We start from the raw sequence: 7,390 nt of genomic DNA, 5'->3' as shown, positions 1-7,390 counted from the left end.
AGGAGGGAAACCCCGCTGGGTTGAAGGGGGTTTATCCCGGGTAAAGAGATGTAGGTGGCTTTCCGGGTGGGCGCTGATCCCATCCTAACTCCGCCAGACAACGGCGAAGCGATTTTGAATAAAAGGGACTTTAAAGAGAGTAAAATCATAGTGGCGGGTCCGCTCCAAACTAGGTGCTGGAAACGAACCCGGAGATAAGATTTTATTCTTGCAGCCCCCATTTAGCATTCAGAAATACACTCATATGTTAAACGGAACTTGTTCGTAATACATTTGCATTTTTTAATCCGTGGACGGATTAAATCCGGTTGAAATCCAAGTCTGGTTTGGGGTGGGTTTTTTGTTTTTTTAAGTAAACCTGCCTACAATTTAGTTAGGGCCATTTGAACAAACGGCTATTATTTAGAAATTCCTTATCTGGCTTTGGATTCTAATGGCATCAATAAAAAATTTCAGCAAAAATAACAAAAAATACTAGCTGTAGAAGGAACTTTCCCCAAAATGGCCAGTGAGGACTGAACCTGTTTAATGTCCCTGGAATTCTGAAGAGAAAAAAAAACCCTTGAAAAAACAAGAACAAAGCAAGGGATGGCAAAGCTACAGACTGAAATGATGTTACAATATATGAATCAGAAATACAATGGAATGGAATATTAAATCCAGCACCTATGGTTTGTTGGGACCCTGATCAGAATCCTTTGATATGGCAACATTTAGAGGCAAGAGTCAGGATCCACTTTAAAACCCTAATTTCAAATTGTAGATAGATGCTGAAGATATTTCAATCTGAATTCCTGCATTAAATGGGCTGGAATGGATAACCAAAATTATCCCCTCCAGCTATACAATTCTTTTTTACTTCAGTTTCAGAGCATGAAAAAGCCGTGCTATATAAAACACATGCACATAGAACAATTTTTAATGCTAGTTTTCTAATTGCAGACTTAATTGTATTCTACTTTCTAGGTTAATTTTGGTCCCACATTTGCCAATTTTTTTGTGGAACTAACTTCCAAAGAAATATCTGAACTGCAATTTTATTGCCCAGTCCTAATGATGTTTACTTAGAAATAAAATGCATGTTATTTCCCTTTTTTTTCCTCTCAGCTTTATTTTACAATATTGAATCTAAAGCAGATTGGAAGAAAAGATTAAAATTGTTTTTATGGTAGTGTGTGTGGTTTTTTTTAAAGTTTTTAGTATTTTTGGACTTCTCTGTATCCACTTGGCTAATTGTATACCACAAACAAATATTTCTGATCAAAGCCTAAAGGATAAATTCTAAGTTAAAATGTACTGAGTTCTTTCCAAAATTTGATTTGTAGTGAAATGGATTCCACTTCCACATTTCTTAACCTATAGGAACCAGGGAAAACATGGGAGATCAAAAAGAACACAACTCAGCAGGCCTGAGAAATTGAAGGAGAGTCCAAGGGAAATAAAAGTAGCAGACTAAACTTTTCCACCTCACGTAATTCTAGCATTGTGCTTGGCCCAATGAAATTGAATGGCAGCAGAATCTTAGGCAAAATGCCCACCTGGAATACTGCATTTATAGAATTGCCATCCTGCAGTATGGAGATGACAGCTAACTCTTTAAAAGAAAGGAATACTTTTTGGGAGGAAGAACTATCCATGGCTCCTAGACTTCAAGCTTAATAGGATTTGAGACTCAGAAGAAGAATCAGGCCACTTCCTGAAAAGCAATTGTCTGACTCATCTTTCCAGAAACTGGAAAGAGTGAGAAATAAACTCCTCTCAGGCCATAAGACTATTTTTTTTAAAAAAAATCAGCATTTATATTTATATCTCAGCCATAAATAGCACCTAGTATATTTTATTTTTAACCTGTAGGAGTTGGAAGTGCTGAGTTTCTGGCTTAAGGTGGTTGGAAATTATGTAATACTGTAATAAATGCCATAGCTGTAATATTGTGAACAACTCTTAAGAAAAGGCTTGTCCAACCACTTACTATACAGCAATAACTCTTAAGACAGTATCTCTAAGCCTTATGAAATGACCTGAAAAATATTTCAGAAATCTGTTTCTAGGGTCTTGTAGTCAAGTTATAGAAAATCCTGCTAAAGTATTAAAGTAACAATTCTTAATGGGAAAAAAGATTTCCATTCTCTAATCAAGTACTAGATTATTAAACACCAGTTCAAAATAATATACAAACTTCTGACAGAGTTGTTGCTCTCTCGGGATATTTTAATCATGGAAAGGTGAGCTACAGTGTTTCTACTACTTGATCTATCGTATATGCAAAGGATAGAGGGCTAGGATCTAAGGAATGCACTACAGCTATACTGTAATCAGGCACTGCTCTGAAAGCTTGTTTTCAGAGAGCAGCTTTCTATTGTAGATCCATGTTTCTGAAATTAAAAGACTCCCAAAAGCAATTTGCTATGGAACTTGAAAATATACTTTCATGCAAAAAGAACCCTGAAGAAAAAAATTCCTCCAAGTGTCCAAAACTCTTAGATATTTGCTAAAGTAGTTATTTAAATGTCATTAGTATAGTACCTTAAATACTTACAAAAGCCGATGTCATTATCCCTCTCACTGAGGCCTGCTATGCAAAGTTAGCTACACCTTCGCTCACTGATTTAAATACGTTTATTTCAAAAATATAATCAACTAGGTTAAAACATGCCCTAAATGAGAGTTTCCGGTTTGTCGGCCACGCGAGCGGTAGGGATTCGCGAGCTGCGCGATCCTGCCGCGCTAGCCGTTTTGGGGCTCCGACCCGGACGGGTGCGGAGCAAGGCTGCCCTGCAGGGGGTAGCTGAAGGTAAGGGGATCCGGAGGAAGGGTTTGGGGGTGTTGCAGACCCCTCCCTGGCGGCAGAACCCCCTTTTACCAGGACGGTGCAGCGGCGGTCCGTAATGGCCGCCACAAAGAAGTTGACAGCCGGGCAAGTATGCGCAGGAGGAGGAAGAAAGAAAGTTATTGAAAGTGAAAGTTCTTCTTGGTTGACCCAGGGCTTTGAGATTTATCTAATTTAATTCCTGGAAAAGATGGTTTTTGATGATTTTTCCACAAGAGAAAAAAAAAAGCGGCTATTTTGAGGTGCTGAAGGGAAAGTTTACTCTCCTCCCGACGGAATTAAGCCGGAAGGGAGAGGATAAAGAAAATATATAAATTTGGATCTTGTTGGTGGAGATGCCTTGAAGACTTGAGGACAGAAATATAATCTTAATAAGGCTTTAAAATATAGATTTGGACTCTTTTTTTTTTATTTGTTTGATACCACCCTGGAAGAGGAAGGGGAATTTTGGCTTGCTTGGATTTATTGAGGATTGTGGATTTTGGGATTGTTTTGCCTTTCTCTCGGAATATTTGGTTGGTGTAAGAAGGAAGAGGAATAAAGAAAAGAAAAGATTTATTTATAATGGCTTTCCTTTTTGAAGACCTGAGGGATGAATATGAGCAAACAAAAGCAGCCTGCAAAGATGGCATGGAAAAAGCTTTTCTATTTCTAGAAATGGCGCTGGTCAATTACCAACAGACAATGGAACAGATGGAACGGAAGAAGAACAACAAGGAAGAGGCGAAGACGCCATCTTCATTGAATCCCAAAACTTATCTAAGGAAGAAGGAAGGAAGAGAGCAAGGAAAATGAAGGACTTAAGATCTAAAAAAACATTTGAGAAAGAGAAAATATGATGCAAAATAAATATAATGATAACAAACAAGAGAAAAAGGGAACACAACAGAGAAGGGATCCCAGCAAGGCAGAGGTTAGAAGAAGAAGGGGGTAGGAAGATTTGGTGGGGAAGAAAGAAAGGGAAAGGCGGAGAAAAGCCTCAAAGCTTTAAAATTGGATGGGAGAAGAGGATTTTTTTTAGAGACAAAGGATGAAATATAAATTTTTGTAAGAAAGATTCTGCTAAGGTACAGAAGATGGTATTGTAACATTTATATTTGAAATAGTAAATTAGAATGGTTTAAGATTTAATAAGAAATTAAAATGTTGAAGTTTTTAATAATGATTGATCTTTGAAATGTAATAAAATATCGAAGGAAAGGAGGATACAATGTATTTAAACATTTTTGGTGGATAGAATGTAACAAGCAGAACCAAATTGGGTATTTGTTATGTTGAATGTTAATTTTACTAACTTAGGGGGAGGATAGAAAGGCATCATACTCTAATTAGTGATTTCAGGAGAAATTCTTTTTATTATAAGAAGAGATAGAGGGATAATGAATGGGCAAAAGATACAAATTTAATGATTTAATTAAGATGGATTAAACAAGATAGAATTGTGAAGAGTGATATGCGCTATTATTTTAGCCCATGCAAAGAGAGGTAACTGGGGCCAAGGTACTTTACTAAAAGATTTTTTTATGTTTGTTTGTGTTTGTTTGTGTTTTATGAGAATATTGGGGAAATTATTGTAGAAAGACAGGAAAGATTTAATATGTAATGATTTGTTTGTTGTTGAAACTTTTAATAAAACTTGTTTAAAAAAAAAAAAAAACATGCCCTAAATCTGCATAGGAACATGGAAGTGCCATTTATGACTCCATCCTTTTCACCTGACACAGTATGTTATCCTCATCTTTGCTATTTTGGTCTGCTTAGATCCTAATTTCAGTAATTAAATGATGCCTCCTCCACATTTAATACTAGCCCATGTGGGATGTATTTGTTTATAGTACAGTCGTTTTTTTCTCTGCCTCTTTGCTATGCTTTGGGCATTCACCATAAATATCAAAGTTATTGCTGATTCCCCAAAACGCTAGAGAAAGGTACAACACTGGCAATCATAGGAAACAGAGGGGGGGGGAGATACCAGTGGCTTGTTGGACCTGATCCTATGATGATATTATTTCTAATCTGCCCAATAGCTGAAGGGGCTGCATTCCAAGCAGATTAGAAAAGTACTTACAACCCAAAGATGGGCTTTAGAAAACGGAAGAAAAATAGTAAAATAATAAAATGCATATGAAAAATATGAACATTATTCCACTGTGGAATGGACACTGAAAAACAAACAACAGAAATGCAAGAAGCAGGGGAGACTTCAATCAGCCCTAAGAAAACAGTTACCAGGGGTACCCGCAGTGCTGCAATCCATAAGTAGAGCCCAACAATGACTGAGGACTTTGAAAGATGACCATAGACCCAGGGAGGAGGTTTCTGAAGCTATCACTGGAGTCTAGCCTGGGTAATTCCTGGGATAACCTTCAACAATGAGGATAAGGCATATCTGTGCCTAGCTACAATGTAAATACCCTGAAACCAGTAGGAGCTAGTTCCAGGTGAGCACAGGAAGGAGCTACTAGAATTGGCAGACACCTACACAGTACATTCCTAGTATCTAGTTTTGCAGCTACAGCCATTGAAGAGTCCCACAAGCGGAAGCACTTCAGTCAGCAGAAACACCCCAGAAGATTTATCTCTGATTTGAAAAGGTTCCTGTTTTTTTTTTTTTAAAGGGCAAGTATGTAAGTCAACTCCAAGAAAAACAGCAAAGAGTTTTGTGGTATCTTGAAAATTAATATATTGTATTATGATGTCAGCTGTCATAAGCTAAACTAAGCTTATCTTGTAATGAAAATGCTTATTTTTATGGTGCGGCAAGATTCTGGTATTTAGCTATTGCAGACAAACAGGTTTTTCTCCGCCATTTTTTTTTAAATAACAAAAAAATGAATGTGTTCACCTGGTTTTATGGAGCGTCTTAATGTCTCCATTTCTTAATTTTGTTGATTCATTGTAAGTTGTCTCAGGCATTCAACAGAACGTTGAACAATTCAGAAATCTATAAGAAAAATATTTGGCAGTAACATACAATGTTTTACCTCTTGTTTTTTTTTAAAAAAATGTATTTTCTGCTAAGTCCAGAGAAAGTAGTCAGTTGACTACCATAGGATTCATAGAGTTAAGAACTCAAGGGAAGAGAACTGATTTGTTCCAGATTAAGTTTTGGCAAGTATCTTTCTCATGCTATAAAATGCTTTTCAGTCCACGGACAACCTAAGTTGGGATGCATCAGTTTCAGATCGTATATAAACCCGTTTGATCTACTCCAGACAATGAAATGAAAGACGGATTTACTCTAGAAAGTCCCATATCGCCCGAAGAATACTGTAACTTACTGTCCTTGGACTATCTAGACCAGGGGTGTCCAACCTTGGCAACTTTAAGACTTGTGGACTTCAACTCCCAGAATTCCTCAGCCAGCTTTGCTGGCTGAGGAATTCTGGGAGTTGAAGTCCACAAGTCTTAAAGTTGCCAAGGTTGGACACCCCTGATCTAGACATTCTCTTTAACATTGAAGTTACTTGTCTATGGAGATTCTCAGTCATCCAGGTCATGGATGTCCCCCAAGTGCTTTTTTTCAAGAGGCAGCTGGGCTTTCTGGTTTTTCTGATGCCAAGTGCTCATTCAAAAATCAGGATGCTTTCCTCCAGTCCACAGAGCAAAAATAAAATTACTGATTTACTAGAATGAACTAGAGTGATACATCTGTTTATAGATAAAGATGGCTCTGGCTTTCTCTGCAAATCATTTATTTTGTAAGCCATACTCTGCACTTTATTTTCACTCAAATAAAAAAGGATACATTTGTTCTGCTGAACTGTGAAATCCTGTCCAGGAAATGTCCATTTTATAAAGCGTTGATTTAATTATTGGCTCCAGTACAAATCAGCTTGGAAAATATTCCAAACTAACTATCACTGTCTGCTAAATATTAGTTTCAGTTGTGGTCCTTGTCATGTGCTGAGCTAAAAAAAAAAAAAGACTGTTTCTCCTGACAGTAGAAAGAGAGATGGTAGCTACAAACGATATGAAAATAATATCCAGGAAGGTGTCAGCTCCACCCATCAAAAGCTACCCATACACATTCTGGTTATCAATTGTTGTCAGTCTTTGTCGCCCAGTACCTGAGTAGCCACTTGCCAGTTTTATTACACAAATGTAAAAATAGTGAATCTGGATCATTAGAAAACAATAAGCAGGTGATTTAATTAAATCACTCAGAATCTGAATTTCCCTGATATAGAATTGAATAGGTCAGGGGTCAGCAACCCATGGCTCTGGAGCCACATGTGGCTCTTTCATTCCTTTGCTATGGCTCCCTGTTGTTGGTCAGCGCCACAATTTTGAGAGGAGCTTCTGGTTGGGGGGTGGGTGGAAGCACGGCATGCCAGAAGGAAACTCTATGGCAAGGGGCAGATTTTCTGATCAGCTCCACAATTAATAGGGCTTTCGGTTAGGACAGGTAGAGGAAAAAGGACACTGTGCTAGAAGACTCTGGTGGGGGGGGGGGGCTGGACTTCTGGTCAGCTCCAGAATTGAATGGGGGGGAGTTTCCAGTTAGGACCTTTATGGCTCTTTGAGTGTTCAAGATTGCTGACCTCCGGAATAGGTGAA

The sequence above is a fragment of the Notechis scutatus genome, chromosome 2 (assembly GCF_049901735.1).
Source record: "Notechis scutatus isolate UNSWTSFEM ecotype Mainland chromosome 2, rNotScu1.2, whole genome shotgun sequence".
In the NCBI taxonomy this organism is placed as follows: Eukaryota; Metazoa; Chordata; class Lepidosauria; order Squamata; family Elapidae; genus Notechis; species Notechis scutatus.
This window is presented reverse-complemented; position numbering follows the sequence as displayed.